We start from the raw sequence: 24,134 nt of genomic DNA on the forward strand, positions 1-24,134 counted from the left end.
TTCCTGGGCTGTACTGTCATGTCACAGTGCTGGGGAGGACCCACCGTCCCTCACTGTCCTGTACTGGGAGAAGGGCAGCCTTGATCTACTGCACTGAAACAGATGTGTGCCTGGCTGCCCTGGGAGATCTTGAGGTCAGGTTCTATGGGGTTCCATCAACATAGCATCGCTTCAGCCTCACCCCAGGTAAGTGGGCTGTCCTGTACCAGCCTCAGTACCTAATCATCAAGCACCTGGGACCTGGGGGAAAAAACGTTTTGCTTTCCAATCGGTGGGTTGACTGCGCACCAAAGCACACACCTAATCTGGAGTTATGCTCTTTAGTCTAGTAGAGAGCTTAGTAGAGTGCTTCTCAGACAAGCACAAGTGGATTTTGCTGCTCAGTTTTTCTTTGTATTCTTCCTTTGCTTAATACAAGATGGAACTGAAGAGAATGTACAGCAGCAAGGAATGATTTGAAATCAGAAGGGTGAAACAAGTGTTTTGGTTCAGCCCCAATGCCCACCTAACATCTCTGTTTCAAGCTATTAAATGGAAAATATTTGCATAAAAGTCCTCCTATGATAATTTTAAGTGTGTTTTTTTGTTTGTTTGTTCCAGAATTTCATTATGGAACTCTCCAAAATCCTCATCTCTTAACTACTGACTCTTCCTTGGAATTTTCAAATTCCCCAAATCTTTAGAGATTTGATATTCACTGGTCAGGGGCATTGTAAAAGGATTCTGGAGATTTTGACTCAGTGGTTAACAAAAGTCTCCCAAAGCTTTAGTCTCATTCTGAGAGACAGAGGGCCTTTCTCAGCATCTTTCATGTGGACACACACTCTGCTCCATCCCCTTTGGAAACACAGATCTTTAGGAAACTCAATGGTGAGTTTCAGTGAGTTTATTCTACCATGTATGACCCAGGTACACTAAAACTTACAGGTATGTTTGTTCTGTGTTTCATATTCAAATGCACAGTTCCAACAGTTTACTTTGTAAATTGGACTCTTTGTCTTCCTTGTATTCTGTCAACTACCACGTGCAGTATTATCCCTGTGTGCTCTACAAAAGCTAATTGGTGATGACATGGATAATGATGTTGACATATGACCCCATGAAACTGATGAATCATTTGGCGGAAGAGGCTGGGAACAACAGTTACATAATGTTGCTTCACCCAACAGGTAGTATTTCATACCTCAGAGCATCACAGAGCATTTTGCCTGCCAGTGCCTCATCACTATTTCCAGTCAGATTCAAAAGGGCGTCTCTGAAGAGAGTAGAACTTTCAAGAAACATCGACCCTATTGAAAGAAAAAAAAAGGGGATGCGAACTCAACAGTCCAAGCAGGTTTATCACTAAGCCTGAGAGGAACCCCTCTGTCCTGGCCATCAGAACATAGGAAAAAATGGGGCCTCTAACAGGTCAAGAGGCTTTTTATGGCCAGGGTTTCCAGCGGGGTTTTTGAGGGGTGGGGTCAGGGGAAAGGTGAGCTTGTGTGCCCCTGACATGTCCTCTGGAGAATGCCTGTAACCTAGGTAAGATGAAACCTAGTCTCTCTGAGATGGCTGGTGGGCTTATTCAAAAGGTGGTAGATACTCAGGTCAGGATCCCATCACCTCTAGGAAGGCTCTTAATGTAAGGGATGCACCTGTTTTCTTTGGCTCAGGTCGCTACCAAGACTTGGCTCCTTCATGATTTGGCAATCAAATAAAAAGTTGGAGCAAGAAGTCTGAATCAGCTGATACAAACAAATTAACTCACATGAGCATTAATACTTCAGTGGTATTGTTCCCACCCTCCTGTGGATAGGTCTGGACCTTTTAAAACAAACTGACTGCGGAATAGACAAGTTTACAGAAAAGTTTTTGATGTATTGATTGCTGACATTCAACTATTTTTGACCTTCAAAATGGCAACTTCATGTGCTTTAACTTAATAAAGTTTTTAAGAATTCATTTACTCAGAAATGTAGTAACCACATTGTTTTTTCATGTGAAACCTTCATAAGAGTGTATATCAAAAATACCTTAATAAAAATTTTTTTAAAAATTCATTTACTCAGAATGTGTCTATGTAAACATAGATAAATGCTAAAATAAAGAAGCAAATTCCTAATGCTTGTGACCTGGCAAATTCATGATTACTTTCCTGATCTTCCTTTTTAGGTGTAGCTGAGGTTAAAAAAAAAAGGTACTTTACATGTTTTCTAAAAATTAATTTTTATCTTAATTTTTAACCAAAAATTAAGACAAAAACAATTTAAAATTTAAAACAAAAATTTTTTAAGTAAGTATTAGAATGTGGAACCTAAGGGATTTTTTTTCTACAGAAGCCAAAATCTAGTACTTAATATTTCTTTGGACAATCAGACTATCATTTTAGATCAGGGGTTGCAAATTGGTGGCCAGACCTGACTAACTGACAGGCAATAATCAGTATGCATAACCATGAACACTTTTTAAACTGAATTACTTTAGATGAGGTCAGCATTCTCCATTTACTCTCTGCTGATTCCCCTTCAACGTTTATTTGTACCTTCCAGTGAGTCCCTCCAGAGTGGTTTGATTTGCAACTTCTGTCTTAGATGACATTGATATCTCATTACTTGCTTCTCTAAAGCAATGAAAACATTTTGAGTCAAGGAATCAAGAGTGGAAGCCCTGCTCCCTCCATAGATCCCACCTATGGCGTGCCTGGTTCTGAGGGTGAGCACAAGGAGACAGAATAACAGAAGATGGTCACCCTCCCATAATCAAAGATACAAATTAAAACATCTTTTTATGTTTAACCTTCCAGCTTTGCAAAGATAAAAGGATTGATGATATTTAGAGTTGGTGAGAGTGTGGAGACATGGGAGTTTGCTGGTAAATCAATGAAATTTTTTGACCAGAAAATTGGAAATGTTTATAATTTTTTAAAATGTACACACTGAAGGGTCCCCACCCGTAAGATGGCAAACTTCCGGCTTCTCTACGGGGTCCTCAGTTCCCTACGGCGCCACCTGAAGCCCAATCACCTCTCGCCCCCCTCCCAATCCCAGCACCTAGCCAACAGCCACCAGCCTCGTAGAAGTGACACCTCAATCAATTCATGCCCCTTCCTATATAACCCAGCACCTTTCCCTAATAAAGCGGAACTCTCCAGTGAATTGCTGCTATGTGTCGCTCCTTTCCTTTCATTGGTGCCGATACCCGGGAGACGGGACACCCCAACTGGGGCCCGTCTTCCCCCCGACACCAGCAGCAGCTTGCCCTCGTCCTCTTTTTCCGGCGCTGGCTCATCACACTCACCACTCCTCTCTGGCCTTTAGGTAAGTTTTCCCCCCGGAGTGGGCCACTCTTCCCCAAGCTATCGCAGTGCCATTGACCGTGATCGTCCGGCAAGGCCCTGACGCTTGGGGATGAGGAGGGAACTCTCCCCGCCTCAGGCCTTCACGGCTGCAGCGGACCCTCAGGCCCCTCCTCCAACAGCCATAAATCCCTGCCTCAGGCCTTCACGGCTGCGGCTGACTCTCAGGCACCCCCCTCCAACAGCCATAAACGAGGTGACTCCTTTGTGGATGAGAACGCTCCCTTTTCCCCCCTCCTCCTTCTGCTCCGTCCGCCGAAAATGCCTACCGCTAGGTACCTCGTGACTCCGGCACTCTGCCTTCTTAGGGAAGTCTGGGTGACGACACACACTTCCTAAGAAATTCCGACTCATATAGGAGTTTCCGCAGACCACCAAGGATCATAGGGGACACCCTTTGTCTCCTTGTGGTCGGCTTCCAGTCCGAGGATCTCTGTTCGTCTTCCCCTGTTTGTCTCCTTCTCTGTCCTTTAGCCATAGGAGCCTCCTCATCCCTCCCTGAAAGTTCACCTCTTGAATGCGTGCTTAAGCATCTGGCTACCCTCTCCCTGACACCTGATATAAAACCAAAACGTCTCCATAAATCTTGCTCCCAAGATTGGCCGACATACCCCCTAGACAATAACAGCCAATGGCCCGCAGGGGGAACTCTTGATCCTAACATCACTCGCGGCGATCTCTTTAACTACTGCCAGCGCCTGAAAAAATGGAAGGAGATTCCCTGTATCGAAGCTTTCCGCCTCCTCCTGCCCCCACCCCCTCCCAAGTTCTCCTAGCCTGCAAGCCGCCGCCCCCGCAGAAGCCTCCCTTCACTCCCTTCCCCTTCTTCTCCTACAACAGCCCTTCTCCCTTCCTCCCCCACCATCTCCTCCCCCATCTCACCTCCTCTGCCTTCGTCCCCCACAGATATTAAGCCTGAGCCTTTCAGCCCCCCCTTTAACTAGGTCCCAAGGGCCTCCTCCGTCTTTGCCCTCATCACCTGTTTCTCCCCTGTTAGGGACCACCTTTGTCTTCTCACATGTTTGTAGAGAGAATGGGAAAGCACCTCCCCCCATGCCTGAACGCAGCATGGGAAAGCACAAGCTAAACAAAAACCGGTGCAGTCCTTAGAAGTTATCTGTCCACAAAAACATGTGCAGTCCTTAGAAGTTATCTGTCCACAAAAACATATCTTGCCAAGACTCCTCACTCTGAAAATAGGGAGACCTTAAAGATGTGTACAAACACCGCCCCTGCTTCTAGCTATGCCCTTCCTCCACTTGCCGATGTGGCAAGAATAGAAAACAACACATTCCATAAGCAATTAACTGCAGCCCTGCTGTAGCTCAATTAGTAGAGCATGAGACTCTTAACCTCAGAGTCATGAATTCAAGCCCAACTAGAGCAGCAGAGGCAAGCAGCTGGGCTGCAGGCTGGCAACACGTGAGTCTGATTCTATCTTTCTTTATTTTCTTTGCCCCCCTTCTGCACTTCAAGACCTGCTCACTAGGCACGGCTAGACCGCGTCACTCCCCCACAGACTGAGCCAGAACCCTTCAGTCCCCCTCAGACCTGGTCCCAAGAGCCTGCCAAAATTACGCCCCCCTCCTGGAGGTAGCAGGATCCAAATGCATTTAAGAGATTTAGCCCAACTAGAGAAACGCCTAAGTTCCTTTTCCACTGATCCCATGACATACATCAGGGAGTTTCAATGGACCCTCCAGTCTTACAGCCTCACGCATCATGACATTTTCATGCACCTGGCCAATACTCTCCTCCCTGAAGAGCGTAGACGAGTTTGGGACTTCGCCCAAACGCACGCTACCAAAACCCACAGGACTGACCCCACCTATCCCCCTAGCCCCACTGCTGTACCCGAACAAGACCCAAACTAGAATTATAACACCGCCGTAGGTCTCCGCTCGCGAGATGTTTTTGCCTCCTGCTTAATAGCAGGTCTAAAAAAGGCAGTTTGTAAAGTAGTCAATTTTCAAAAGCTCCAAGACATAATTCAAAAGAGAGATGAAATTCCCTCTGAGTTCTTAGACAGACTCACTCAAGCCCTATTACAGTATACCAGCCTGGACCCAGAAACACCTGAAGGAAGACATGTCCTTATGACATACTTCCTAGCTCAAAGCTACCCTGCCATTAAAGCTAAACTCAAAAAGTTAGAACAGGGCCCCGCTACCCCACAGACTGAGATCCTAACAGTGGCCTTTAAAGTCTTCCATAACCGGGAAGAGGAGAAAGACCGCTGTAAACAAAAGGCTGATCAGGCCAATTTCCAGATGTTGGCCCAGCTGATAAAACCACAACCTGGGCACCCCTCTACAGACAAGCACCCCCCCAAGAGCTTGTTTCAAGTGCGGAAAAGAGGGACATTGGTCAAGGGCGTGCCCCTCCCCCAGATCTCATACCACCCCATGCCCCAGATGCCACAAAAAGGGCCACTGGGGGTCTGACTGCCCAACCACCTGAAGGGGAGGCTGGACGAACAACCCCCATCCTAAGCCCGCCGTAGTGGGGCTGGCAGAAGAAGATTGATGGGGCCCGGGGGCTTCTCGCCCGACCATTTCCATCACCAAACAGGAGCCCAGGGTTACTTTAACAGTAGATGGTCGCCCCATCTCCTTCCTCCTAGATACAGGAACCACCTTCTCAGTCTTGTGAGAATACCGGGGCCCTACCACGCCAGCCATTACACCTATAGTTGAGGTAAGAGGTAAACAGATTTTCCCATTAAACCCCCCCCCTTTTATGCACAATCCTAGACAGTCCCATACCTTTCTCCCACTCCTTCCTAGTTATGCCCCAGTGTCACATCCCTTTACTAGGACGAGACAACCTTTCCCTCCTCCACGTTTCCATAACTATATCCACTCCCACAGCCCCCAGTACTCCCTTTCTGATGGCCCTCATAGCCGATGACCCCCCTCTACCCAATGAAAGCTCCGGTTCCGCCCTCATACACCCTGTAAATCCCAAAGTTTGGGACATTACAAGCCCCTCCGTGGCCCTATGTCCCCCTGCCTCTATCAAATTACGTGACCCCTCTCAGTATATCTGTCAGGCCCAATACCCCCTAACCACTTCAGCCCTCATAGGCCTCCAACCCATCATTCAAGCAGACCCACTCACTCCCCATTTAATACCCCCATATTAGCTGTTAAAAAAACCAATGGATCTTTCCGCCTTGTCCAAGACCTTCGCCTCATCAACATAGCCGTTGTCCCTATCCATCCCTTAGTTCCAAATCCATACAGCCTTTTATCGCAGATCCCTGCCTCAGCATCCCACTTCTCAGTCCTAGATCTCAAGGACCCATTTTTCTATCCCTCTAGACCCCTGCTCCCAAGATTTTTTCATCTTCACCTGGACGGACCCATACACAAGACATTCTGAACAACTCACTTGGACAGTTTTGCCACAAAGCTTCCGAGATAGTCCCCATATTTTTAGACAGGTCCTAGCTCAGGACCTCAAACAGTTTCATCATGATCACTCCAAGTCCACCTTATTATAATACATAGACAATCTTCTACTCTGCAGTCTCTCGTGGGAACAGTCTCAACTTGACACTGCCTCCCTACTTAACCTTCTAGCTTCCAGAAGTTACCGAGTATCCCCCGTCAAAGCTCAAATCTCTTCCCCTTCTGTCACTTACCTCAGATTCCTTCTATCTCAACAAAGAAAGTCCATTACCTTAGACAGAAAATGGCTCCTCTCTGACCTGCCCATTCCCAAAACCAAGACAGAAATCCTTTCCTTTCTAGGCCCTTTCTAAGCCTGGCTAGATATTTTAGAACGTAGATCCCTAACTTCTCCCTGCTCCCTGTTGGCAAGACCCCTATACGACCTCAGCAAGAGCCCCCCCCCTAAGAAACCATTATCCTCCTCACCCCGACACTCCCTCATTAAGCTCCGTCAAGCCCTTGTAGAAGCCCCAGCTCTCCATCTTCCTGATTTGTCGAAGCCCTTCTCATTATACATTCATGAGAAGTCCAGTCAAGCTCTAGGAGTCCTAAGCCAATATTATGGCCCATCCTTTGCCCCAGTAACTTATCTCTCCAAGCAATTAGACCCCACAGTTCAGAGATGGGCCCCCTGCCTACGAGCATTAGCCGCTAGACAGCTCTTGCAGAAGGCAGCTCATAAACTGACATTCAGGGCACCCCTTACCATTCTGTCCCCACATCACCTAAAAGATCTCTTAACCTACAAAAGTTTACAGACTCTCCCTCCCTCCAGACTCCTGACCTTACTGTCCTCTTTCCTCCAAAATCCCGTTCACCCCCTTTGCCATCCATACCCGAATCATAACTTTTTCCTCCTTTACTGCTCTCTTGCTTTTTTCCTCATTCTTATTGTCTTCCCCGCCACCCCAGCCTCCTTTGTATGGTGATTCAAAGTCAGACAGACTTACACACAGCATCAAACAAAAGTTACTGCCCTCATTGCCACACCAGACTGCCCTCTGAAAAGCTGCTCTGAGCCTTTATACCTCCACTTTCCTCCCTCCACCAAAGTGTTCACTAGCAGCTACCCTTATTCTCCCTACCTCTGCTTCCTCTATGACCAAAAACAAGCCTATTGCAGGCGATGGCAAGACACCTACAAGGGATGTCCCTACTGGTCTTGTGCAATTCACTACATGAGTAACTTCCAGTACCCACAGTATTACTCCTCCAACCGTTTCATGAAATATCCCAATGGCCCATTCTCCTTATCAATCCCAGATCCCTGGGGCTCTCGATGAGCTGCCAGAGTCACAGCCTCAGTTTACTATGGGGGGGGTCCTTGACCCCCACGGTACCCTTCATATCTCTCAAAGGTATGTTCCCTCTCATTCCCAGATCTCTCAAGTTGCATCAGATATCAGACACTCCGAAAAAGTCATTATCCAAACTCTTGATGGCGCCTCTTCATCTTCTTATCCCCGCCCCTCTTCCCATTTCTCCTACTCTTCATTACAGCTCATTCAGGACACCACCATCTTTCTCAGCCACACCCTTAACACAGCCAATTATTTCTTGTGCGCATCACTACAGCGCCCACTGCTGGCTGCCGTGCCCCTTAATATTTCCAACTACTCCTTCCATGCAGAAAGACAACCCCTCTGCCCCCTGGCAGACATACCCCTATGGGAACCAGAATACGCAGATAATCTCACCATCCACCACTGTGTAGGCCCAACTCCACCCCCCTCCAGCGCACTTCACTGCCTCTCTATCTACACCCCTACCTCCAGCTCTAAGACTTTTACACAACCGGGACACTTCTTTTGGTGTAATGGCAGTCTTTTCAACTCACTGCCTCTCAACTGCGATACACCCTGCATTCTAGTCACCCTAATCCCACAGTTAACACTTTACAGCATGGCAGAATTCCTTGAGCTCCAACCTCCCTTGCCCTCATGCACAAAAAGAGCTGCTTTCCTTCCCATCATGGTCAGTAGCTCTTTGATCACCTCAGCCATTGGGGCAGGGTTTTCGGGAGAAGCCTTGGGTCACTCTCTATAGGCAGTTGGAGATCTCAACGCCAAACTTGAGGGAGCCCTGACATCCACTGCCGATTCTCTAGCCTCTCTCCAAAGACAGGTCACTTCGCTAGCTAAAGTCACCCTTCAAAACCGGCAGGCCCTAGATCTGCTTACAGCCGAGAAGGGCGGCACCTGCGTCTTCCTCTGGGAAGAGTGCTGCTATTCCGGCATTGTAGAAACTAACATTACCAAACTCACCGACCTTGCCTACAGCCTCCACTCTGCTTCCAATTCCAACCCATTCTCTTCAATACTAACAAACCCCCTCCTCACCTAGCTCTGGCCCATTGCAGGCCCCATAATAGTCATTCTTCTTGCCTGTCTCTTCTTACCCTGTATAATAAAGTTCATCAAATCCCAAGTCAGAAAAATCTCTAATCAAGCTTTCAACCAGCTTTTACTCAGGAACTACCAGCTTCTGGCCACAGAAGATCCCTCATCCTCACGTGACCTCCTCACCACATGCTGAGATAGACCCCTCTCTTCACTGGAAACTGTTCCTGGAAACAATGGCCGCAGACGCCTGGCTCCTGACACCCATATCCTCTTGGCACCATTGGAATCAACAGGTCCTCAACCTATAGTTACAGGGAACCTTCATTGATTTCCAAACCTGAAGAAGTCCACATCTACTCGTCCTACTGCGGGGAGTCCTATCAACCCTTTCCTCCCAATCCTCAAGCCCTCACTCCCTTCTCGGCCCCTGTTCAGCAGGAAGCAGCCAGAGAGAAAACAACGTCCACAAACCCACAGAGGAGAAAGGGGGGAATGAAGGGTCCCCACCAGTAAGATGGCAAACTTCCGGCTTCTCTTCGGGGGTCCTCAGTTCCCGCCCGCGCCACCTGAAGCCCAATCACCTCTCGCCCCCCTCCCAATCCCAGCACCTAGCCAACAGCCACCAGCCCCGTAGAAGTGACACCTCAATCAATTCATGCCCCTTCCTATATAACCCAGCACCTTTCCCTAATAAAGCGGAACTCTCCGGTGAATTGCTGCTATGTGTCGCTCCTTTTCTTTCACACACTGCCTCAGCAAATCCACTTCTATCTTACAAATATATGACTACATAACTGTGGAGACTACATTCCTCAACATATTCAAAGATTTTTATTGTAGCATATTTGTAATAGCAAAAAACAAAGTAACCTAAATTTTTATCAATAGAGAAATATTAAATAATGATTCCATATGATGGTTAGAAAGAATGGGGTGTATCCATGTATAATGGAAAGGTATAAAGGAGATAACTCTGAGTACAAAAGGCAAACTTCAGATCACTTCATAATATGATCCCATTTAAAACAAAGTAAGGTAACTGTGTATGTGTATTTTGATTTGCACATGTAGGTATATACATAGGGAAAGTCTAAAACAGTTGTACTCAACCTGGAGAGATTTTGCCCCTCCCCTCCAGGGGATGTTTGGCAGTGTCTACAGACATTTTTGAATTTCATGATAGTGTGTCAGTCCGGGGAAAGGAAATCCCGGGCCAAAATACCCCTAAAAACTAAAATCAGTCAAAGGGAGAAATATAGTTTAAAACCTGTTTATTTCTCAAAAACTGCAGTCCCAGTCCGTCTTTATTCTCTGCTCCAGCAGCAACCACACCGGCCCTCCCCCTTCCCTCTCAGGTACAGATAAGCCCTCTGTTACCCAGGTAATCACCCATTGATATGGAGATGAACTTCTGCACCCCTGAGGTAAGATGCAAATGAACTAAAGCCATACTTCTTTCCACCTCTGAACACCTACTGATATGCAGATATACTAAAGCCAGGCGAGACATTCTGGAAATGTTTCTATTTTACCCACACTGCGGGAGGGTGCTATGGCATCTAGCGGGGAGAGGCCAGGGATGCTACTAACCCCCTACAACGCACAGGACAGTTCCACAACAGAGAGTTAACTGACCCTAAATGTTAATAATGCAGAGGTTGTGAAACTCTGGTCTATAAGAATGTGTAGTAAACTATCATGAGCAGTGATAGGAGGATTAGGATTTCTTTTTATGTTATTTAGTATTTTACTGTATTTAAACAAATTAATTTTTTCAATGTATTCTTGTGAAATTAAAACAAATGAGAAATACTGGGCTAGGTGAGAAGGGACTTACAACCGTAGGGAGGTGTGACTCGTTTTCATTCACAAAGATGGCCAGTCCACTTCCAACAGTTGGGAAGCTAAACAACAATATAAAAATTAAGACAAAATAAGTATTTTAAGCAAAGACGTATGTATCTATAGATAACGTACCTGCCCTCTTAGTATGAATTTTACTCTATTGACAGACAACTTAACCTTGACCCAGCCAGCGCTCCCATGCCCTGGGTTGCTCTGTAAAGCATCCGGGGCTATCTGCTCCTGTGCCCTCTCCAAAACACCCATGGGAATGAGAGACCTCATGTGCCCTACGGCAGGGAGCCGAGGGCGGCCTCGAGCCAAAGCCACTGGAAACTGAGCCCTCAGCCCCTCAGCCCTTGTGTGACAGAAATTCTGCCAGCAAGCCCATGACCTGACAGTGGGTTCTCCCCAGGCAAGTCTTCACAGCCAGCCTCTCAGACCCCTGGACTACAGCCTCAGGAGAGGCCCTGCAGCAGACGACCTGCTGGGCTGTGTCTGGACTTCTGACCTGTAAGATCTGGGAGATTAAAAAATGTGTATTGGCGAGCGGCGGGTCGGGGCCCCCCGGGCTACGCGGAGACGGGGCAGCAGCGGCGGCGGCGACGCCGCCCGCCCTGCTGGCCAGCCTGCGGCTGCCGCTCCCGTTGCGCCTGCTCCGGGGCGCCGCGCCGCACCCGCGCGCTCCAGGCTGTCGGTGGTGGAAAGCGGGGAGGCCGCGCACAGAGTGGCCGCCGCGCTCGGGAGTCCCGCGTCCCCGCCGCCGCGCCCCGCGGCCAGCACCCATCTGAATGAGAAAACACTCCAGCTGACAGAGGTGCAAAAATCTGCAAGATGGCTTTGAGGCTTTATTTAACAAAACAAAATGGTATTCAGAGAATGACTGTCTTCAGATTATCACAGACATACAGAGCTGTCCATGGAAGCAACAAGCAGAATAGGAGAATTTCAGAGCAAAATTTGCTTCCTGTTGGGATGCTGTTCAGAACTTCATTGTTTCTCAAAATAATACTCCAGCTGGGACTAACGTGAATTATGAGGTGGAAAGTAAAAACGAAATCCTGATCAGAGAGAACATTTTCAATACGTTTGCAGTGTCTCAGCCGCTCACGAAGTACCGCAGGTCGGTGCGTGGTGCTTGGGAACGGAGGCATCCTGAATAAATCTCTGGGGAGCTGGAATAGATAAATCTGACTTCGTTTAGGGGTGACCTCCCCCCACCCACGGAAATGTTAATAAACATGGCAGGAAAACCAATTTTGCGACCATAAATCCCAGTATCATAAAACTGAAACAGGGGAATTTAAAAGAAAAGAAAGCTATTTCTGGAGGACATCGCAACCCATAGAGACGCATTCCTTCTTCTGCCGGCATTTTCCTTCAGGGCCAACACCGGTTCCTCTTCTAACGTGTATGATGTGCTGAAGCAATCTACAGCAAGACGAAAGGTTTTATTTTTCCATCCCAAGTACCTGAAAACTTTTGACCTTTTCTGGAGAGCTAAAGGTGTGACAGAGTATCGCCTGTCCTCCGGCTGGAGGATCACAAGGTGGCAGCTGAACTGTGTGAAAATGTGAAGCTGTATGGGTTTTGGCCCTTCCCTAAAACTAGAAAACACACCTACCTGTCAGTCATCACTACTATGACAATTTACCTAAACGTGGCCTTCCATGAGATGCCCAAACAATATAGCCAAATCCTCGAACTTCACATGAAAGGAATCCTCAAATTACAGTTCAGCAAATGTGAAATAGCATATGCTAGAGGAGCCATGGATATACAGTGGGGAAATGACAGTCTCTCCAACACTTGGTATTAGTAAAACTGGACAGCTACATGTAAGAGAATTAAACTGCATTATTGTCTAACTCCATACACAAAAGTAAACTCAAAATGCATTAAAGACCTGAATGTAAGTCATGAAACCATTAAACTCTTAGAAAAAAACATAGGCAAAACTCTCTTAATATAAACATGAACAACTTTTTCATGAGCACATCTCCCCAGGCAAGGGAAACAAAAGCAAAAACGAACAAGTGGGACTATATCAAATTAAAAATCTTCTCTGTACAGCAAAGGACACCATCAGTAAAACAAAAAGGCATCCTACAATATGGAAGAATATATTCATAAATGACATATCCAAAATATATAAAGAGCTCACACACCTCTCCAAAGAAGAAATTCAGGTGGCCAACAGGCACATGAAAAGATGCTCCACATTGCTAATCATCAGAGAAATACAAATTAAAACCACAATGAGATACCACCTCACACCAGTTAGGATGGCCACCATCCAAAATACAAACAACAACAAATGCTAGCAATGATGTGGAGAGAGGGGAACCCTCCTACACTGCTGGTGGGAATGTAAATTAGTTCAACTATTGTGGAAAGCAGTATGGAGATTTCTCAAAAAGCTAAAAATAGAAATACCATTTGACCCAGGAATTTCACTCCTAGGAATTTACCCTAAGAATGCAGGAGCCCGGATTCAAAAAGACATATGCACCCCTATGTTTATTGTAGCACTATTTACAATAGCCAAGAAATGGAAGCAACCTAAGCGTCCGTCAGTAGATGAATGGATGAAGAAGATATGGTACATATACACAATGGAATATTATTCAGCCATAAGAAGAAAACAAATCCTACCATTTGCAACAACATGGATGGAGCTAGAAGGTATTATGCTCAGTGAAATAAGCCAGGCAGAGAAAGACAAGTACCAAATGATTTCACTCATCTGTGGAGTATAACAACAAACCAAAAATGGAAGGAACAAAACAGAAGCAGACTCACAGAACCCAAGAATGGACTAACAGTTACCAAAGGGAAAAGGACTGGGGAGGGTGGATGGGAAGGGAGGGATAAGGGGATTAAGGGGCATTACAATTAGCACACATAATGTATTGGGATGGGCGCAGGAAAGGCATTATAGCACAGAGAAGACAAGTAGTGACTCTATAGAATCTTACTATGCTAACGGACAGTGACTGTAATGGGGTGTGTGGTGGGGACTTGATAATGGGGGGAATCTAGTAACCATAATGTTGCTCATGTGACTGTATATTAATGATACCATAATTAAAAAAATGTGAAATAGCCTAAGCAAAGTGTCTTCAGTGGGAATGGTTTTAATATAGTGCAGCCAGCAAGTAACAATGTTTCTCGACCCTGAAAGAGGTGGTTGTAGAGGGCAATAGGAAGAGCCCCCAAACATGGTTTGATCAGAGCTCCCAACTATGCTTGCAACGTCAGTAACTCATACATTTGTTCTGGTCTTTAATCCTACTCCCTGTCAAATGAAGAGTGTGATATCTAACTCATATTAAGAAAATGTGAAAACTCTTGGCAAAGTATAGGTAGAGTCTCAATTAATATTTCCTTGATGATATTTATGACAGCCAAATCCAACCCTCAGCAGACTGATAATGAAAGGCAGGGAACAGTCAGATTGACAGTATTCCCAGGGGTTCTTCCTCTGGCAGGCCTATAATCAATAATATCCATCTCATCTTTCTTCCTGTCTTAAAGAGTACGTAGAAGAAAATTATGTGCTTAAGAAACCACTGATATTCAGGAATGAAATCCTTTTCTTTGTATGGTAATATGTCTGCCAGTAATTACCTTCACTTGGGTCTTAGCTGAGATGATGCATTGGTTGGATTTAAGCCAGTTCTTTCCATCCTTTATTTGTACCTTTGAATCACTCTTTATAATTCATATTAACTTCCTGCTTTGCTCTTAAATCTTTTCCTCTCCCACTTTCAGGATCTCCTTCAAGGACATGAGTATTTACCATACCTGAGTTTTCTTATTTATTGTCTCTGGTGTCACACATTCAATTTTTTTTTAAGTTAGTGAAGAGCTACTTCATGCCAGACCCTGTAACAGGCTCCATGAGGGAGACAGAAAGATGACTCAGTCCTGCAGAAGGAGACATATGTGCACATCATCAGCAATGATACAGTGTGACAAATGTTATTACAGAAGTTGTGAAGAGTGCAGTGAAAAACAGAGGCAGGAATAGTTAATCAATTTCAGTGCACTCTATTTCAGAAAAGAGGAGATTTCTGAATCGAACCTAAAAAATAGGTAAGGTTTTACCACATGAAGAAGATTCTATGAGTGAATATAATAGGGGAAAAAGCTGTCCTCACCATTCTAATTCATCAAAATGAGAATATTTGAAGTAAAATCATGTTTTTTATCTAAAAAACTGCCACTCAAGGGTAGGATATATCATACAGGTGGTGGCCTGGCCCCACATCTGTGAAATGGGAATAGACTGACTTGCTTGGTCCTATAGGAAACCTATAGAATTAAAGCACTCCAAAACTTAATTCTAATAAAGAAAAGTATATGTTTACCTGAGAAGACTAATAATTTAAACAAAAATATAAAATAAAGCTTATGTAGATGACAATTACCATTTTCTCACCACTCCCTTACATTATAATAAAACCTGTTAATATAGCTCAAAAAAATGTGTATTGTTTTCAGTTGCTGAGTTTGTGTTAGTTTTTTATGCAGCGATAGGTAACTATTACAGTTGTGAAATCACAAGTTTTGACGATGAGTCAGAACAAAGAAGCTGCCAGTCTCTGAGTTTGCCAATCTCTGCCTTCCTCCTGGAGGGGACTAGAAGGTCATTCCACTGGACAGGAGGATCTGGGGTACAATTTCTGGGGTAAAAGGAATCCCAGGAAACAAAGAAAATCACCACCTTTACAAGTTGGGGCATTTTGGATGTGTGTGATTGACACAAGCACTATTTTCAAGTGTGCTTTCACTCTAAAATCTTTTAAACTCTAGTGTGTGGCCATTATCCTGGACTATCACGGAGAACCCAGGCCTGATGGCCCACCAGGCTCTCTTTGGTTTCTAGAAGCTTCCAGGGAAGGAATGCCCTAGTGAGACCATGGGTGTAGTCAGAGTAGGGTGAGGGCCTCTAGAAAAAGACCCCTACCAAAACTCCATATTAAACAATTAAGCAAAGACAAAGTCACATTAATTCTCTAAAATAAAATATCGAACTAGGAATATAAGCATTCTGCAATAAAGATTAGTTAAAACTAAAAAGCCAGAAGTAACTTAGCCTAAAATGTTTGAATATCTGCCAGATAAGAAAATGCCTCAGCATAGCCCATGTCTTGTTTGTGTCAATTAAATGAGACTATTGTAAAATTTACTTTAGCCTGCTAAAAGGCCCAGTTAATCTTTAACTTTACCCAGATGCTGCTTTTTCTCCTCCAGCCCTAATCAAGTCAGTAACTCAGCTCACCTTGAAAGCAAAACAAGCAGCCTTGACTGATATACTCGCAAACAAGAAACCGCTATTCTGAGAAAAGCTCAAAACATAAATTTCTTATGTTAACTCCACAAAATAGTCTAGAAAACAGATAAGAAACTTAGTGTCTCTTTAAAAATGAACATTAGAGACCATTTGGTGGATCTGCATCCAACTCTTTGTCTCTCAACCGCCTACAAATCCCTAGACAACACATGGCTATGGACTCTCTTGTCCCCTCCTGGTGTGAGCCAGGAGCTCTATTCTCTCACTGTGTCTTTAAATAAAAGCCTCTCCCTGGCTCTCCTACCTTGACTGTTTGCTAAGTTCATTCTTTGACTCCGCAAACAAGAACCCCAGCATCACTAGGAAGGGAACTTCTATTGCCTTTGTGGAAAATCAGTTTCCTGGGAACAGGCCATACTGAAAAAATTTTGAGGTGAGTCATGCCAGCAGTCGAAAAGAACACGTGAGGCCTGAGGTTTCAAGATTTCAGGAATGAGTATCATCGGATGAAAGGCGCCTTCAAGAGACTGATCTCCCGTGGCACCAGAACCTCACCACAGCTGTCGTTTCAAGGATGTCTCTCTTAGCCCAATTTTTACCCTCATCTTGCCATGAGCTCCTTTAAGGAACACAAATGCTTACTTTGATTTTTAATAGTACTAACCAAATAGGTAATAGTGATAGTTATTACCTTCTGATCAATTTATTGTCAGGCATTGTTTAAAGTTACTGATATAGATTACCTCAGAAAACAGTCCCTAAAAGAACTGTGGTTAATAATGATTATTGTCTATCATTTCACTAGGAGGAAACTGGTTTTATGGGTGAGACATGACTTGCCTAAGGTCACATACCATCTGGAAGGTGGGTATGTGAATAAATACCCAAGAAAGGTCAACAAGCAATTTGGTAAAATCAGAATTGATTCTGTCAATCACAAACTGAGATCCTGAAACTTACCTATGTCATTTTAAAATAAATCAAGGTATAATTTATATGCCATAAAATACACACATTTCCATATACTTTGATGAGTTTTGAAAATTTAAACAGATGTGTGATCATCCCCACAACCTCGAGTTAGACCTTCCCATCATCCTAAAGGTGGTTTCCCTGTGCAGTCAGTCCCCACCTCTACCCCAGGCAACCACCAATCTGTTTTCTGTCCCTCTAGATTAGATTTGTTTTTCCTTTCCCATAAACTGAATCACAGAGTTGTGCTCTCTTGTGTCCTGCTTATTTTACTCAACATAATCCTTTTAAGATTTATTAGTACTGTTATGCTGAGTTTCACACAACTCATACAAATTAGAAAGAGAAAAAGGTCTCTTTATTTGCAGAAATGATTGCCTGTAGAGAAAATCCAAAAAATCCCTACAGAACTTCTCCTAGAACTAATAAGTTTATCAAGGTAGGAGGACATAAACAACACACACAAAAAGTCTACTGTATTTTTATAGAACAGTAAGAAACAACTGAAATTTGAAATTTTAACAAAGTACCATTTACAATGGTATCAAAAAAAGTTACTTAGACATAAATTTACCAAAATGTGTGCAGGATCTGGATGCTGAAAGTGACAAGATCCTGTTGAAAGAAATCAAAGAGTATCTAAATGTGAGAAACACACTCACTGGCCCGAACTCAGTAAGTGCACACGGAGACAAAGAGAACAGCGGAGCGACGCTTTGATGGCGGCCTTGCAGGGTCAGGTGTTTGGGGAGCAGGCACATCGGGGGTTTACAACTAGCAGTTTTTTTTTAGTATGCTTATCCCTCCCCTGGTTCCTCACTGACTGACTACTACAGGGTTCACAGTCTCTCCTGGATGTCACCTAAGCAAGTTATGTCCATACTAGTCTTTCTTTACATTTGTCTCAACTTTACTGGCTGGTTCAAAATGTTTTCTGCAATTTTCGAAGTGACACACAGCCGGCTCTTTCTCAGTCTCCCTCCCCGTCCCAGACGGAGTGACTCCCTGGTACATGTTCTGACATGTAGGCTTCTTATTAATACCCTTTTGTTTAAGCGTTACTTCCTTTGGGAATAAATCACATTTAGTTTTATGCCATTTCTAACACTAAATAAATCCAACACATGTTTATGGATTGGAAGACTCACTATTGTTAAGAGTTCAATTTTCCCCAAACTTATATAGATTCCAGTACAAGTCTAATAAAAATTCCAGAAAACTTACTTTTGTTTGCAGATATTGACAAGCAGATTCTAAAATTTATTAGGAATGTCAGAGAACAGCCAAAACAATTCTTCAAAAGAAAAACAAAAGTTGGAGAGCTCATACAAGTTCATTTCAAGAAATCTGTAAAGCTACAGTAATCAGGGTGGTTGGTAAAAGGACAGACACATAGTGCAACAGAACACAATAAAGAGCCCAGAAATAGACCAAAAAAGTATTGTCCATGGATTTTTGGCAATGATGCCAAGGCAATTTAACAGAGAAAGGATAACCTTTCTAACAAATGGTGGTGGAACAAGTAGACATAGATATCCACCCCACCTGAAAAAAACAAGCCAGCCTGGCCACATATCTCACATTACACAAAAATTAAATTAAATTGCATCAAAGAAACATTATTCTAAGTGAACAAACCCAGAGACAAAGGACCAAATATCATATTATTTGATGTACACAAAATGTCCACAGTAGGCAAATTCTATTAAAGTAGATTTAGTGGTTGCCACTGACTGTGGTTGGGAGGAGAGGTGTATTAGCTAACAGGTGCCAGGTTCTTTTGGAGGAGATAAAAATGCTCTGGAATTACATAGTAGTGATGGTCACGCAACTTGGTAAGTATAGGAAAACTACAGAACTACACTTTAAAAGGTAGATTTTATGGTATGTGAATTAGATCTCAATTTAAGAATACCTAGTACTTAGAAATGGTTCTCAAAGCAGCATTTCTATGTAGAGAAAATTAGGAAAGTAATCTAGAGATAGGAAACCTGCAAACATTTTCTCAAGTTAACATGACAGAATATTTTTCAGATGTTAAAATTATATTTAAAAAGAGGTTGTGTACAACACAAAAGGCACAATCCATAAAAAAATAATTGATAAGATGGACTTCATTAAAATTCAAAACTTCTGCAGTGAAAGACGCTGTCAAGAGATTGAGAAGACAAGGCACAGATTAGGAGAAAATATTTGCAAAAGACCTGTTTAGTAGAGGACTCTTTCCCAAAATATACAAGTAACTTAGCAGTAAGAAAACAACCTGATTAAAAAATGGGCCAGAGACCTTAAGGGCCATCTCATCAAAGATTTACAGATAGTACATAAGCATATGAAAAGATGCTCCACAACCTGTGTTATTAAGGAGATGCAAATAAAAACAACAATGAGCTATAACTCTGTACTTATTAAAATGGCCAAATTCAGAACACTGACTCCACCAACTTTTAGTGGTGGAGGAATAGGAGCTGTCATTCACTACTGGTAGGAATGCAAAATGGACAGCCACCTTGGAAGACACTTTGGCAGTTTCTAACAAAACTAAATATATTCTTGCCCTACAATCTGGTAATTGAGCTCCTTGGTATTTACCCGAGTTGAAATCTTATGTCCACACAGAGCCTGCTCACAGATATTTATGGTAGTTTTATTCAAAATTGCCAAAACTTGAAGCAACCAAGATGTCCTTCAGTAGGCAAATGAATGAACTGTGGTACATCCAAACATGGAATACTATCCAGTGCCAAAAAGAAAAGAGCTGTTAAGCCATTTAGAGTCTTAAGTCACTTAGAAAAGACATGGAAGAACCTTGAATGCATCTTACTAAGTGAAAGAAGCCTGTCTGAAAAGGTCATATACGTGTATGATTTCAGCTATATGACATTCTGGAAATGTCAAAAGTATGGAGACAGTAAAAAGATCTGTGGTTGTCCAGGATTTGGGGGGCAAGAGGGATGGATGGGTAGGTGGAGCACAGAGGAATTTTAGGGCCATGAAACTGTTCTCTATGATACTACATTTGTAGATACATCATGTCATACATTTTTCAAAACCCACAGAATATACACAAAGAGTGAACCCTAATGTAAACTATGGACTCTGGGTGATAATGATGTGTGCATGGATTATAACAAGTATACTACTCTAGGGCAGAATGTTGATAGTGGGGAAAGCTTGCATGAGTCAGGTTTAGGGTTATATGGCAATTGTCTATTTCTTCTGCTTAATTTTGTAATCAAACTAAAATTGCTCAAAAAATTAAGTATACACACAAACACATAAAAAGTATATAACTGAAAGTGAAGTATTTATCTGTATCTATAGAAAACTTTTCTGCCACTATAGAATACTTTGGACATACTAACAATTCGGAATTCATATAATAGTATATTTATTTATTTAAAGATGATTAGAAGAAGCAATAGTAATGAATTATGTCCAAATATTAAGTGTGGATATGTCTATATGATAGATGAATGGATGTCTAAAAATTTTTATGCTATTTTCCCCACATTTGTTTTGTAATATGCAGGTGTTTTTCTTATCAAAGTTCTATCCCATCAAAGGCTATTTGGCTGTATGTACCATAGGTATCCACTGAATGTTAACAGGGTGACAGTGTAGAAGAAAGACCTGCTTGCAAGATTGGCCATTGGCTGGCATTTGGAAACAGATTTCCTGAGTGTTCCCACCATGCCTCCAGTTGATGAGGTTTACTGTGCCTAAAGTGTACAACACCTGCCCTTCTTCTGGGAGTTTGGAATTTTGGAACGTGTTAGGCAGAGGGAGCCTATATAACCAGCCCCCAGTAAAAATCTTGGGTACTATCTTAGTTTGGGCTGCTCTAACAATTACCACTGAGTGGCTTAAACAATTATTTCTCCCAGTTCGGGAGACTTGGAAGTCCCAGATCAAGGTGCCTGCAGATCTGAGGCCTCTGTGCTCCTGCCTCGTGGTTTTCAGGTGGTCCTCCTCCCGTTGTATTTTCATATGGTGGACAACAGAGGGAGGAAGCAACATTTTTTTATAAATGTGATAATCCCATCACAAGGGCTCCACCCTCATGGCCTAAATACCCCCAATGGCCCCATCTCCAAATACCATCATTTTGGGGATTAGGTTTCAACATATGAATTTTGGGAGAACATAAACATTCAGTCAGTAGCAAGCACTCAATCTCTAATGAGCTATGCTGGTTGACAACACTTCTCACCTGTTGTCAAACTTCAGCGCAGGAGGAAATAACCGGCCCTGTGACTCCGCATACAGGGAGCTCTTGGAAGCTTGCACCTGGCTTCCTCAGGACTTCCCCCCACCTGCCTATTCCCTTTGCTGAGTTTCTTCTGTACTCTTTCTCTCTAATAAACAGTAACCATAACTGTAACTCCAGGGAGAGGATATCCCGGGGCAAAATACCTAGCTGAAACCAAAATCAGTCAAAGGGAGAATAAAGATTAAAACCCATTTATTGCTTATAAAAGCTGTCTGGTGTCTGTCTCTCTCTCCTACCATGGCAGAAGCAAGCAAATCCTCCCTGCAACCTCTCAGGTTCAGATAAGCCCTCCGTAGCCCAGGTAACTACCCACTGATACAGAGATGAACTACTTCTCTCTGCCCCTTAGAAATGCCTGTTGATACGGAGATGCACTAAAGCCAGTGAGAGATTCTGGAAATACTGCAATTTCACCCACAATGACTATAATACATTGTGGGCCCTGCAAATCCTTCTAATCAATCATTGCACCTGAGAACAGACTTGGGGGACCCAGAAAGTCCCTCATAGTTAGATATACAAGAGAACTGAAAGCAGTGACTGAGATACCTTTACATAAACATCGATTGCAGCATTATTCACATTAGGCAAAACAACCGAAGTGGCCAACAATGGAGGACTGGACAGACCTAATGTAGCTGTGACATAATGAGTTATAAGAAATATATATTGGGTCATTCAAATGGCCAAATATATATTTCTCAGGTATATCTGGTCTTCATTCATAACCCCTGAAAACACTTCAGAGCCTTAAAGGTGAAAGGGTGTCTTGTCATGTTAATGAGACACTTTTGTACATCACCCCAGGGTGGGGCCTGGAGGGTGAATCAGCCAATGGCCAGTGATTTAGTCAATCCTGACTATGTTCTGAAGCCCTTGCAAAAACCCTTGAAAGGGGCAGTTCTATTTCTCTTTTGCATCCTGCTTCACTGTCAGAGAGAGCATCCGTGCTTGGGGAAGCAGAACGCTTCCATGCGCCACCCAGCCAGGCTTGGGACCATCCCTATGTATCTCTTCATCTATCTGTTAATTTGTATCCTTTACTAAGCTGCTAAACAGTGTTTTTCTGAGTTGTGTGAGCCACTCTAGCAAATTAATTGAACCTAAGTGGGAGGTCATGGGAATCTCCAATCATAGCCTCTTGGTCAGAAGCACAAGGAACTGCCTGGGGCTTGCGACTAGCATCTGGAGTGGCAGGAGGGGGGGGGGAGGGTGAAGGGCAGTCTTGTAAAATGGAGCTCTTAATCTGGGGAATCTGGTGCTGTTTCCAGGCAGGAAGCATCAGAATTGAGTTGAATTCTTGGACATCCTGCTGGTGTTCAAGAATAGTTTGGTGTTCTGTGTGGGGAAACCACCCCCAACCAGGGACTCCTGTCCTCCCTACCCCCTACCCCACCCCCCACTGAATTGGGTCCAGGAACCTGAAAGGAGTTATACTGCACTGTGGAAAAACACAGTAGAAATACACTGTGGGTAAAATTGTAACATTTCCAGAATATCTCGTCTGGCTTTAGGATATCTGCATATGAATAGGCATTCAGAGGTGGAGAGAAATATGGCTTTAGTGCATTTGCATTATTCCTCAGGGGTGGGGAGAAGTTCATCTCCATATCAATGGGTAATTACCTGGGCTAGGAGGGCTTATCTGTACCTGAGAGGTGAGGGGACAGCTGGTGTTTGGTTCTGCTGGAGCAGGAAAGAGAAGAAAGATGGCCGGGTGCTGCAGTTTGTGAGCCATAAACGGGTTTTAAACTTTTTCTCCCTTTGACTGTTTTCGGTTTTTAGAGGTATTTTGCAATGGGATTTCCTCTCCCCAGACTTACATTCTGGTGCAGTCAGTAGGATTTCTCTGAATCTGAAATCTGTCGTACTGGGTGCGACCTTTGGGAGGGCTGCCCCTAGAAATGATGGGGAGAAGTGGTGCTCACGCCGAGGGACGTGTGTCTACACTCGTGTGGTCATGGAGGCACCACCACCGCTACTGTCCGTGCCAAGCCCAGCCCGTGGCCCAAGCCTAAGGCTACTGCTTCTGCCACTGCTGCTGCTCCTGCTGCCAGATGGGGCCTGGTCACAACTCCTAATCAATCATTGCACCTGAGAACAGACTTGGTCCGGGTCACCTTTATAGAGAATCAACTGGCTGCTGTGTACCATGCCTGGTGGCTACAGAGCCCATCCCCAGAACAGCTCCGACCAGCAATAACCTCCTATCCCATTGCAGAGTGGGTGCGAGACTGTACCCAAAGTCCACGGAGTGGTGTGGCACAGACACCTACCATATATCACGTGACTGGCCATTTGCATTTGGTATCCCCAGGGAATGATGAAGCAGATGTATTGGCCCAGGTGCGCTGGCTAGAAGGAAAGCCTGCCTCTAATGTGGCCCAATGGCTACATCAGTGTTTGTTGCACATGGGGCAAAAGACAGTGTGGGCTCTAGCCTGTCAGTGGGGCTTACCACTGACCTTTGAAGAAGTCAGCCGAGCCCGGAAGGAGTGCCCTGAACATTGTGCAGATCAGCAAACCACTAAGAGGGGCCTAGAGTGTCTCTTTGCAGCCTATGCTGGCCACAGGTGATTGAGAGCAATCAGGGCACCCACTTTAGTGGACATGC

General features: G+C 44.2%; 1 protein-coding gene, 1 long non-coding RNA gene and 1 pseudogene across 2 annotated transcripts in view; 2 read left to right on the forward strand and 1 right to left on the reverse strand.

The window, feature by feature from the left end:
• Window positions 1-24,134, reverse strand: part of LOC140847731 (endogenous retrovirus group FC1 Env polyprotein-like) — a 491,917-nt gene that overhangs the window by 403,484 nt on the left and 64,299 nt on the right. The gene's annotated exons all lie outside the window — the stretch shown is intronic.
• Window positions 3,443-9,846, forward strand: LOC140847729 (uncharacterized). The gene is made up of 3 exons (XR_012127837.1): window positions 3,443-4,759; window positions 5,961-6,034; window positions 9,253-9,846. It is a non-coding gene; the product is annotated as an uncharacterized lncRNA (long non-coding RNA).
• Window positions 10,083-13,777, forward strand: LOC108398553 (alpha-2,8-sialyltransferase 8F pseudogene; annotated as a pseudogene).

This window comes from Manis javanica, chromosome 2 (assembly GCF_040802235.1).
Source record: "Manis javanica isolate MJ-LG chromosome 2, MJ_LKY, whole genome shotgun sequence".
Classification (NCBI taxonomy): Eukaryota; Metazoa; Chordata; class Mammalia; order Pholidota; family Manidae; genus Manis; species Manis javanica.